The sequence below is a fragment of the Panthera leo genome, chromosome D4, assembly GCF_018350215.1.
Source record: "Panthera leo isolate Ple1 chromosome D4, P.leo_Ple1_pat1.1, whole genome shotgun sequence".
Lineage (NCBI taxonomy): Eukaryota > Metazoa > Chordata > Mammalia > Carnivora > Felidae > Panthera > Panthera leo.
The window spans coordinates 47,361,159-47,373,779 of NC_056691.1; positions in this window are offsets into that span (position 1 = coordinate 47,361,159).

Below are 12,621 nucleotides of genomic sequence, written 5' to 3' on the forward strand. Positions count from 1 at the left end.
TCTTTATATATGAATACACACACACACACACACACACACACACACACACACACTCCCTTCTCACAGTGACCACGGAACACTTTTCCATCAACCTCAGTCCTTCACAGGGTAACTTTACATTAAGTCGGTGTAGAGCTGTTGTGGACTCTACCTTGTCTTTGGTAAAAGTACCCAGAGAAATGGCTACGCAGGTTCTTAACTCCATGGAGTTCAGCCATCCAAATGCTTGGCAGCACCAGGAGCCAGCCAACCACTGTTGCAAGGTATGCAGAGACAGGACAACTCCCAATGCTTACATCCCAGACCTACTGAACCAATCTCTGGGTCCAGCAATCTTGTGTTTTAACAAGCTCTCCAGGTCCATCTTAGGAATGCTCATATTTGAGAAACACTGTCTCAGAGTACTTCCTTCTCTAACTTTAATGTGCAACCTGGTAATGCTGCAAAAAATGCAGATTATGGTTCAGTAGGTTGGAGGGCAGAGACACAGTATGTCTGCATTTCTAACAAGTTCCCAAGTGATGTCAAGTTCCCCACAGATCCATGGACCATATTTAGAATAGTGTGACATTAGAGAACAGAGTCCAATACCTTACTCTGTGTACTGTAATAATTTATTAGCAGTCTAATCTGGGAACCAAAATTACATGATGTTGAAGGGGGAAGAGTGGTAATGGTAGGTAATCAGACGCAGCCTGAGATACTGTGCATTCTAGAAGAACCCATACCTTCCATTTTTATGCACTTCAATTTAGATAGTGAGTGCTAACACAAAATGTATTTCCAAGTGTCAATTCACCTGATACTGTTCAGTTTCTAAATTATGGCCTGGTACCTGGAGGTCTGCAATTCTAATCACATAGCAAGTGCTCATCATTAGTCAAGCCAATCACTTCTCTTTTACCCAAGTTCCTCACCTGCCAAAGGAAGGCATTTATACCAACTAATCCACAGGCTTATGCACTCCTTACAGGTACAAAGCATGCATGACCAATAAGAAACATGAAAAACAGAAATACCCACAACTGCTCTGACATAATTTTCTACACACAGAAAGCAGGAGGACAACAGTGTATGTTAACCACCAAAAGAACAAATGTTCTCTGGTCTCTGAAGGCAGAAAAATAAAGACTTTAATCCAAACTAGGTTCCATTAAAGCTTGCAAGCTTCCGGATTTGTTAGAGGTGCATGTCTCACAACAAAGGGAATAATTGGAGTTCCAGTCCCAAAACGGATTCCCCAGATCATACTTTAGTTACCAAATTCATAATTTGGGGCACCTGAGTGGCTCAGTCAGCTAAGCATCTGACTCTTGATTCTGGCTCAGGTCCTGATCTCATGGTTGAATCCCAAACAGCATGGAGCCTGCTTGGAATTCTCTCCCCCCTCCCCCCCCCACTCCCTGCTCACTCGCTCTCTCTCTGAATTCTCTCTCTCCCTCTGTCTCGCCCTGCTTGCTCACTCTCTCCCTGAATTCTCTCTCTCCCTCTCTCTGTCCCTCCCTTCTCTCTCTCTCAAAATAAATACACTTAAAAATTAAAAAATACAATAGTTTATCATTTACCCATCCATTTTATTTAGCAATAATGAAAGAAGCTAAAACTTTTTTTTTTCTTCTATCCAGGGTTTGTCTCCTCAAGCCTTGGATTTTCCTATCTATAAAGGGGGTATAATATAATGAACCTTTCAGAATTATCATGGAAATTAGCAACAACTCATATGAAATGCCCAGACTCATGACTGGGTCATGGCTGACACTGAAGAGAAGAAAGCCACTATGACAAGACAGTTTTATATGCTGAGAGTCCAACAGGAGACAGAAAGAGATCTGTCCACATTCAATCTAGAACTCAATACACATGTTGGAATCTAATCTCCAGTATGATGATAATTGGAGGTGGAGTCTTCGGGAGATAATCAGATCATGAGAGTAGACTCTCAGGAATAGGATTATTGTCCTCATACAAAGAGGCCAGAGAACTGGCTTGCTCTCCCTTCACTATGTGAGATCACAAGAAGAAGCTGGCAGTCTGTGATATGAAGGAAAACCCTCACCAGAACCTAACCATGCAGGCACCCTGCTCTCAGATTTCCAGCCTCCACAATGATGAGAAATACACTTGTTGTTTATAAGCCTCCTCGTCTATGGTATTGTGTTAGAGCAGCCTAAACTAAGACACCATACTTAACGTCCTCATATTCTTGTATGACTCTCTCAGGACTTGGATTTAGTCAAGAAATGACATTAGTCAAGCTATAAACTCTAAGCAGGGAATATTCTATTACTTAAATTCAAAGAGGCCAGGTTACTCTTCTTACCATTAACACCATAATATTTCCATAAAAAGGGGAAGAGCTGTGAAATCTTGTGTTTATGAATGTATACCACGCCACCTGGGACCCCTGAGAAATACAGCCAAAGACATTTCAACTTCTCTTCACATTTCTGCCTCATTCTTACTAATACACACACTATATAGACATAGGACCATCTTATACACTGTTCAGGAGAAAAGACATTAACTTCTCATATCCCTAACATTCACATTTAGATGGCCTTTTTATCCAAGGAGAAGAGAAACAAAACGTGTAGAGCAAGTCCCTGGGAGTACAGACCTGCACTTTCTGCCGGAGCACTGTAATTCCTTTCCCATGCTTTCCCTGGAGTCATCATTTTACAATGTGGGTATTGTTTCCAACCCTGACTCGCCCTCAAAACAAGCAAGCAAACCTGAAATGTTTAAACAACACAGATATTATAAGCATTAATTTCCTGATAGAGAAAATACACTAAGGAATAAACTAGGTCTCACACTGACTCTAATTCTGAGTAGGGAACAGCTCCTCAAACTTCATTCTTCCCCTTTATCTATCCTCCAAGTATGCTGAATTGCTCATAGCGTACAAGGTGCTATGGTGGACAGAGAAGAAAAAAAACACTAAGCCAAATCACAGAAATATCCCACCCTAAGTAATTTCCCAGTCTAGAAAGTGAGTGAAAACACGAACAAACCTATCTATATATTATGGCCTTCATACATATACACCCCCTACCCCAGCTGGACTGTTTTCCAAGAGGAGATGTATCTGCAGCAGCAAACCCAAACTACCTCATGTTAGGGTAAAATCAAGTTATTTCCAACATGGCTGCCCACTATTAACCATCACAATAAACAGTGTTATTAAGACTACAGCGAGCTGTAGCCCTCACTCAACTTACTAACTGTAGTCCTTGGACAACTGACTTTACTTGTTTTTATACACACACACACACACACACACACACACTTACACTTCTTAATTTTTTAAGGCTTACTTATTTTTTGAGAGAGTGAGTGAGCAGGGGAGGGGTAAAGAGAGGGAGACAGAATCCAAAGCAGGCTCCAGGCTCTGAGTTGTCAGCACAGAGCCTGACATAGGGCTCGAACTCACGAACTGTGAGATCATGACCTGAGCTGAAGCTGGACACTTAACCGACTGAGCCACCTAGGCGCCCCAACTTCTCTGTATTTTTTAATGTTTATTTATTTTGAGAGAGAGAGAGAGAGAGAGAGAGAGAGAGAAGCCTAAACAGGTTCCACACTGTCAGTGCAGAGCCTGAATGGGGGGGGGGGGGGGGGTGCAGGTAACCTCATAAACCATGAGATGGTGACCTGAGCTGAAATCAAGAGTCAGACGCTTAACCAACTGAGTCACCCAGGAACCCCGAGTTTCTTCTTTAAATCTCCTTTTATTCCTCTGATAAACAGGGATTATTAGAGAACTTCTCTTGTGATGTTAAGATTGAGATACTGCATACAAAGTGTTTAGCCTGGTGCTTGGCCCAAATACGCAGTCAAATATAAGTTTTCTAGGTGAAAAATGAGGTAGGAACAGACAACCACAGGCTTCTTGGAACCTGAAAAGAATACAGCAGAAAAGGAAGAGGAAAGAGCCAGAGTAGGAATAACTTGCATTCCTGTATCTTCTACGGCTCATTAACCATTATACCAAGATGTTTCTATCTTGGCTGAAAAACCTCCCTGCACTATGAAGCCCATATGGGTCTTGCCCTGGAACCAAAGAACCAGAATCTAGCGGTGAGACTCAGGTATTAATGCCCCTAAACTAGTAAGCCCAAAAGTGAGTGTCCGGCACACCAGAGCTTGAGAACCACTGTGGAAGACAAAACATTTTGTAAGTGTCACAGTTTGTTTGAAACATGTTTCAGTTAAGATCTGATGCTTTACTTTGAGACTAATAATATGCCAGCTGTCTGGTCTTCAAAATCTTAGGATCACTATGCTAAATTCCATCAGGAAGTCTTCCTATGGGGGTTTTCACTGATTCACCAGCACAACCTCACCCCCACCCCCCCAACCCAGGGCTTCCATTCATTTGTGACAGAAAGGAGAGCGTTGTCCTCACTCCTCCGTCTGGGCATTCTGGCCAAGCTGTCGATCCATGTTTCCACATCCATTTTTTCTCACTTACCGGCATCTTTGTTTAGTCTTTAGTTATTCAAGATAATGCTACCACACTGCCTTCCAATGTATTCATAATCAAATATGAGTATTAATAAAATCTTTGTCCAATAAATATACTTCATTCTAATGGTTGTCGTGCCGTTATACACTGGTTAGGTTTCCAAAAGATTTAACAACATAAGAAATGGTCTCAAGAAGTTTGTGTAACAAGTTTGCCCCATCAATAATTCATATTACAATTAATCTTATTCAGAAGGGAAGAGAGGACAATGTCTTGTATTTTGCTGACATTTTCGTGTGTTCAATTCAAATCATGATAGTTTAGTAGGAGACTATAATAAAACTGAAAAATAAAGTCACCCAAAGAGATAAAAATTTCATGGAAAAATTTATTAAAATTAATAGATTAGGGGCACCTGGCTGACTCAGTCAGTGGAGCATGCGACTCTGGGTATCAGGGCCATAAGTTCAAGTCCCATGTTGGGCATAGAGCTTATTCAAAAATAATACTAGATTAATTTTTAATTCATCAGTATTCATACCTCTACAATTATATGACAAATTCTATTGGAGGGAGGGTGTGATTAAAGAAAAAATACTCCACTTGACCTAGTAACAGATCGAAGCTGGCTGATCAAACAGATTGCCATCTGGTCAATCAATAGCCATTTGAAAGGCTGCTCTAAAAATATCTTCATGTAAGTGTCTAAATCTCAACAAAATGTAATGATTCCTAATTAATTTATGCTAGCCAGAAGGAAACAAACTTTCACTGCATGTTTTAGATTCCCACTTACAATACAATTACCAAAACCATCCGGTATTCCCAAATTATTTCTCCAAATAAAGATGAAAAAAAAAAACATATCCTGGTTTCTCCTCTACCTTTCTGAGAAGCCACTGTAAACTAGTCTTGGGCACTAAAGCAATCTCTAACAGCCTTTAAAATAAAGCAGAGCCCATCAACCTGCTGTAGCTCAGTACACTAGCAGTAAAATACAGAAAATATATATTTTCTTATTTACACCAAGGTAAATGGCTACAGTAAAGTAAGCAGGTGGCTGGCTACCCACTAACTCTGAGACTACCTACTCTTCTGTAAAATGGGGACAATACAGAATCCCCAGCCTCACAAGCTATTATAGGATTCAAATGTGAAAACATATGTAAAAGCATATGGTGAATTCTAAAGCAATAGGATTATTAAATACGTACACACATATACACTCTTCTATCAAAACTATAATCAAAGGCAAAAGTGCAGACACTCTACAAACAGTGAAACCCCCAATCCCTTCTTTTGAGCCGCTGTGTTGGAAAGTGTCAGGTATCAAACTGGAGCCAAGGTTCTCTAAGAAGCCACTCTTTCCTCAAGATATAAATCAGAGGCACCAGACTGCTCTGTGAATCTCCCTCTCATACCTGCCCATGTAGATTATCCCACAAAAGCCCCAAAAAGTCAAGAGCAACAAATAAGGAGTAAAAGCAAAGGACAAATTATGGAGAAAACAGCATGATGCTGGAGAATAAACCGTCTTCAGGTTTGCATGCAGAGGATTCAGAAAGAAAGGAGTGGTATAGCTTGTTTCTGCATACAGCTGACACAGCCCTCCTGGCTTCCACATAGCAAGGTGTTTAAGTGACTCTGATCAGCACAGCACGCTGACGATCCCATTGTACATTCGATTTGGCTCAGGATCACCCAATCGAATTTGCTAACACAGTAGACTCCAGAAGAATCACCCATTAAAAACAATCCAAATACAGACTCTAAATGTGCATAAGGCCTTTTGTGATCTCCGCTGGAGCTTATAGTATCTAACAGCTGCAACTGTGACTGTTCTAGCTAATTGCTCTCAGCAACAAAAATAAACAATCGCTCCAGGAAGAAGACTGTACCCGCCAAATATTAATGAATTTTTTAACAGTCAGAAATCTCAAATCTTGGTTTAAAAGCCCTGCTACCAGTTTAAAAAAAAAAAAAAAAAAAAGTCTCACAGAACAAACAGGGTTGAGGAGGCCCAGACAGAAAGTCCTTATTTTGTATTTAATCCTCCCCCGCACTCCTGCCCCCTCCCCCCCCCAAAAAAGGAAAAAGGAAAGTGCCTGGTGTCTGGAAGAATTTAAGCAATCTGAGATATTTTAACTCATGTATAACTTTTTAACATATGGGGGAAAAGAGTCGTACTGATTGGAGCTATTTTTAAAGTGCAGCTCTACCATAAAAATAGACATTTACTCATAAGGATGCTTGAATAGAGAACAAGCCCAATCTACGTCTCATTGTTAAGAAAGGGGTGAAAAAAGGCTGCTGTGCTTTCTGGAGAGCCGTTTATGGTCCGCCTGTGATGTCATGGCAGGATCCAGGTGCACTCTAACAAGCATCTTTCAGCCTCCTCAATCCTTTTAAAAGTGCCCTTCTGCCATCAGCTACTTCTCTGAGCACATGCAGTAAGAAGCTAGTGTTTACTCAGACCCTTGCAAGACAGATCACTGCAATCAGAGATGCATGGAAGAAGGAAGAAAAAAATTACTCACCGACAATTAGGTTCCTCATCATCCTCTCCTTATCCGGATTCCAGAAGGAAGCATTTCCTTTTGCTAAGGAAAGAAATGGTAAAAGCAGTTGACTTATCACTGCTCTGAGACAGCTACACGTCCTCCATCCATAAGGAGAGGTAACTACATAGTTCTCTCTCCCCATCCAGACCCTGCTGCTTAGTTGAGGCTTACAACCAAATATCCACCTTACACAGTGGCAAGCAGGCATTGAGGCATCTCTACAATCTGAGGCTTAGAGACATCACCCCAGTGTCTGGACCTCAATTTGTCTTTAGCCTGGAGGAATGGAGTTGTAATGGGAAACCATGTAGAAACCCTGAATTTTATATACCTCCCTGGAAAAATGTCAGCAACAATCGATACAATAAAAACCAGGCAATGGCCTTCATGTGCCTTGTCTTAAACCAAAATCAGAATGCATTGGTTTATGTCTGTTAAAAAAAACACTTTCTCCATATACACGTGAAGCAAAACCAAAAAAAGGAAAAACATCCTTATAAAAAAAAAATGCTATTTGAATGTTTAAAATGTTTACAAGAAACATTAGATATATAATCATGACTTTAGAAGTGTCAAAGAGGGGTGCCTGGGTGGCTCAGACAGTTAAATCTGCTTCTTGATTTTGGCTCAGGTCATGATCTCATGGTTCATGAGATCAACCCCCGCGTGGGGTTCTGCGCTGACAGAGAGGAACCTGCTTGGGATTCTTTCCTTCACTCTCTGCCCCTTTCCTGCTCTTTCTCTCTCTCTCAAAAATAAACAAACATTAAAATAAAAGTGTCAGAGAAAAAAGTGCTCAAATATCTTTTTCAGAAGACTCAGTTAATTCTGATTTGTGCTTTTTATACTTTGTAAATTTTCTACAGGGCTATATTACTGTGGACTTGAAATATTCCATAGGGATTAAAATAATACTGAATGCCTCATAATAAAATACACGTATTTACCTATGTTCAACTTCTAGATGCCATATATATCCTGCAGGACTTAAAAAACTGATTCTGAAAAAGGACACAATTTATAAAAGTTAATTTAGTGTGTTTTAGTAACTCAGTGATAGCGAAGGGCAAACATCCAAGAGTTAGAAGAGGACTGGGTTCAAGTGCCAGGTCTCCCGTTAGCAAAAGAACCTTTGAGAACCTTAACATCTCTGGGACGGACTCACACATCTGCTGAACAAGACCCCCGAAGCGTCTTCCGGCTCAAAATCTGGGGAAAAACTAGACATAAATTAAACGTTCCACCCAGAAGCACAGAACAGCTACTGGTACAGAGCAGGTGCTCAATGTATATTTAATGAAAGAATTACCAGAAGACAAGTTTAAAAAATTAAAACGGAGCATCCCAACCTGTGTGCTGCCATGTCACAAAGGGGTTACAGGTGTGTCAAGATGTGGATCTCCTCAGGACTACAACCCATAAAACAAAAATGTTTGTGAAGTGTAACTTTTTAAGCAAACTACCGTTACACCAAATAGAAGTCCTCCTTATTAGGATTAAGTTTCAGATCAACGTATAAAAAGTTCTCACAGCCCTTCATTAAGAAAGACAGCACATGTGCCTCTAACACCTGATACTCAGGCTACTTCATCCTAGAAAACATGAGTAGCAGTTTACTTGAAGAAGCTTTGAAAGGGACTTCACTCACACAACATATGGGTGTAAAACAGGTACCTCTCTAAGAGTAACTTCTGAAAACCAGAACACTTTCAACATATACCTGGGTACATATGGAGAACACACAGCAGCAACCGTTCTCAGAAGATGAAATTCTGCTAAAGAACAAGCAATACAGTAGCGACTGCAACGTGTGGCCTGACATTTATGGCAACAGCTGCTTATCCTTTCTGATAGTAACTCGGAAATTTTTGGGTGTGAAAGTCAGCATTATTTCTTGCCATTATTAAAACCTGCAACTTCCTAAAACCTATTTTTTTGAGAGAGATCTGGAACATGCCTGTAAACACGTGGCAGTTTACTTTCAATGAGGTGCTCAACAGGACTTCCCAATGGGCTGCTTTTCCTTCAGCATCCAACAAATAAAAGCTCTCCGTGTTTTGGATGTCTGACCACTTGTATTTATGGGTCATAACCTTCCCTTCCCCCATCTCACCTCTGTCACTTCCCCTTTGCCCCAAGTGCAGTGCAATCCACAGAAGAAAGCCACCTTGACAACTGCACTTCATTCCAAAGGCTGGATCACTCAGAAGGTGGCTGCCAGTTTCTTCACAACTGCAAAGAAGTCCACAGTGGGGCTGGCTGCTTCTGAAATTGTCCAGGGAGGATTCTCGGAAGGAGTGCACAATGAAAATCAAAGTTAGAGATGGCATGTCTGTCCGTGATCCGTAGGTCAGAGGGTCCTTTAGAATAAAGAAACAAACCCTCCCCCATTCAAGGGACATTTAAATGATCTGTGTTTCCTTCCTGTGGCTCTTCATTGAAAGGGAAGGTGTGGCTATTAACTGAGCTTTCAAAAAAAACAGAAAGGTAAAAAGCTATCAAACTAAAACTTCATCTTGGAAAGACCTGAGGAATACTTGGGATTTTATAATGTTCCCCTCATCTTCTATGAAGGGGATTCTGGAGTGATACGGGTTAAGGAAAACAAACTACAATCCAACATTAAGAGTAAAATGGGTACTATAGTCCTAGAAATAGTATAAAAACCAAAGAAGGATCACTTTACCACCTAAAATCATGGGGTTTGAAAGCTATACACTGTGAGAAACAGACTGGGTCCAGTATTCTGGGGAGATTACTGGGGAAATTTTGTGGAGGGGTGGGGGTTGTTTTGCATACACTGAACAAAATGCTCGGAATAAATGAAGGTCTCCCTTAAAAAGAAGGCACTATCCTTCCTAGGAACTCCAAAAATCACATATTGTCTGTCATAACAAGTATTTTCAGTGTTATAATAGAAATGGGCAAAGGAATATGAACAAAGTTTTGTTGAGATAGTTTGTATTTCATTATGGACTCAGATTTCTGACTCATCTGAGATTTAACTAGTCCTGGACACAAAAAATATTTAATCAACTCATAGGCCTATACTGAATGATTTAATTACCCAGAAAATACTACCCATAGATAGAAGCTTACCCACGTCTTTGGTCAGCGTTCTCTTCTTGACTTTCCTCCCCCAATCTCTTTCAAATCCCACTTAATCCCCCAGCTGAATTGCTACTACAGTGTGGCTTCCCATTCCCACCCAACTACCCACCCAACACAAACACACACACACACACACACACACACACACACACACACACACACACACACAGCACTCTTGCTCTTCTTTGTACTGTATAGCTACTTGTAGACGTGGACAAATCTTCTGGAGCACAAGACAGACTGTGTGAGAACAGAGAAGCAGACGTCATCCAAACATTTATGTCTGGCCCTCTGAGACACTGTACATGCTTGGTTGCTAGAAGGTATTTGAAAATGTTAACACCCATGTAAGTATTTCTGGGGGTTAGTATAAACTACTACATCTTAACCTACATCTTTAGGTAAACTAAAAGTAATGTTAATATTGAATCTGAGGCCCCAAGATTGTGATATGTCTTAATTCAAAGGAGAGTAACACCAGTCAGCATACTTTTAATACTCAGGGTATTTTACCATATTAATGCTTTGCACGTTGTCACCCCATATATTATATGTTTAGAGAGGTCAAGAACAACCAGCCAAATTCTTTCATCAACCCAACTCTTCAGATAAACAGTGTCTTATTGTATAAAATAACTTTTATTTTGCTTCAGAAAGGTATGGACAACTTAATGCATATGAGAGCACTTCAAGATTCACTCAATAATACTAAAGTCAGATTAAAAATCACACAAATCTGAGGAAGGAAAAGCAGAATCTAGAAGAAGGGAAAAGCTGGTTCAATTTTGCAAGTTGTAACTGGGCTTATAAAAACTACAGCAAGCTAGCTTGAGACCTGTTCTGGGCTCTCACAGCACTTATGACATTGCGGTCATGGCCTTGTGGCTTGTCTGTCCTCCCTTCCAGATGACAGTTTCCAAGAAGTTAACAGCCACATCTTGCTCATTTTTATAGACTGGGGTACAACACACAGTACACAGATAACCAATAAACCTGTGTTCAACAACCAAAAAAACTTGTTTTTTTCTATAAGCCAGAATTCTGGAGAGGTGAATTTCAGTAACCCTACATCAACTGGCTTGCCTGTATTAAAGGTGTAGATGTTTTTTAATCCTTCCAACTCAAGGGAACTGAGCCCACTTCTGGGAATTTCCAGAGAAAGAATACAAAGAATAGAGAAAAATGAACCATTTGCAGCAATGACTGAGGCTACAAATGCTCTTCAAACAATAATTATTATGATTTTAGCAATACTGTTTTCTTCTACTGTTTGAGGTTTCAATATAGCAACAGATACAAAGGATCAAAACCAATGCCTCCTAAATATATCTTCTCCCAATAAAAGGTGTATGTATATTGTTCTGGAAGTATATTAAAATTTCAACATATTTAAGATAAATGCATTTTCTTATTTCAAGGTAACCTTTCTAAGCAGGATGTTACAAGCTTCCCCTACATTTTTGATCCTCTTAGAAAGTAAGGGTAGGACTCTTACAGTAGGTTTATTTAAAAAAAACAACAACAAACAAACAAACAAACCAGAAAAGTTAAACTGCTAACACTTTTCCTAAAATCAGATTAAATTAATGAAAATGGGGGTGCTGGGTGGTTCAGTCTGTTGAGCGTCTGTCCTTGACTTAGGTCATGATCTCACGGCTCGTGGGTTTGAGTCCCGCATTGGGCTCTGTGCTGACAACTCAGGGCCTGGAGCCTGCTTCTGCGTCTCCCTCTCTCTCTCTCAAAAATAAACATTAAAAAATAAAATAAAATGTAAAATGATGTTAAGATTAAAAATTTATGTTGGCAACCCTAGCACTGAATTGTAATACTCTAGACAATTTGCAAGCATAAGGTGGAAAGGATACTAAGGAAAAAACATTTCTCCTCCAGTATACCAGTAGTCTCATCAACCTCCTTTCCTGAGAATTTTTCCACTATCTGCTCAAATATAAAAGAACTGCTGACATGCAAACCAGTCAAAATACAGATAAGCATACAGGAAGAGAGGGGTGACAGGAGGATGTTCTGACATCACAAAATTAGAGTATTAAATTCATATAATAAAGAAGGGGGTATGGAGATTTGAGATTAATTGCATGTTGGAAGAAAAGGAATTGTCTTGTCACTCAGCTAATCTCTTGACTACTACATTGTGAATTCAGGACAATTACTCTTAGAATGGCTTTTTACAAAAAAAAAAAAAGAAAAAAAAAAAAAAAACAAAACCAACCCTGACAGATACAATCAAATCTAAAAGAGCCATTTAGGATACTATTTAGTATACTTTGTAAGGCGGGGGGGGGGGGGGGGGGGAGTACTTCATTATATCAAATTTTCTTAAGCTCTATAGAAGTAGACTGTTCACATAAAAGATCAGTAAGAAGAATTTGTTTTCCTCCACACATCTGGTAAGGATGTGTTACAAGAACTGAACATGTATGAACAACACAGGGTTGGTACAGTTCAAGATTTGGACACATG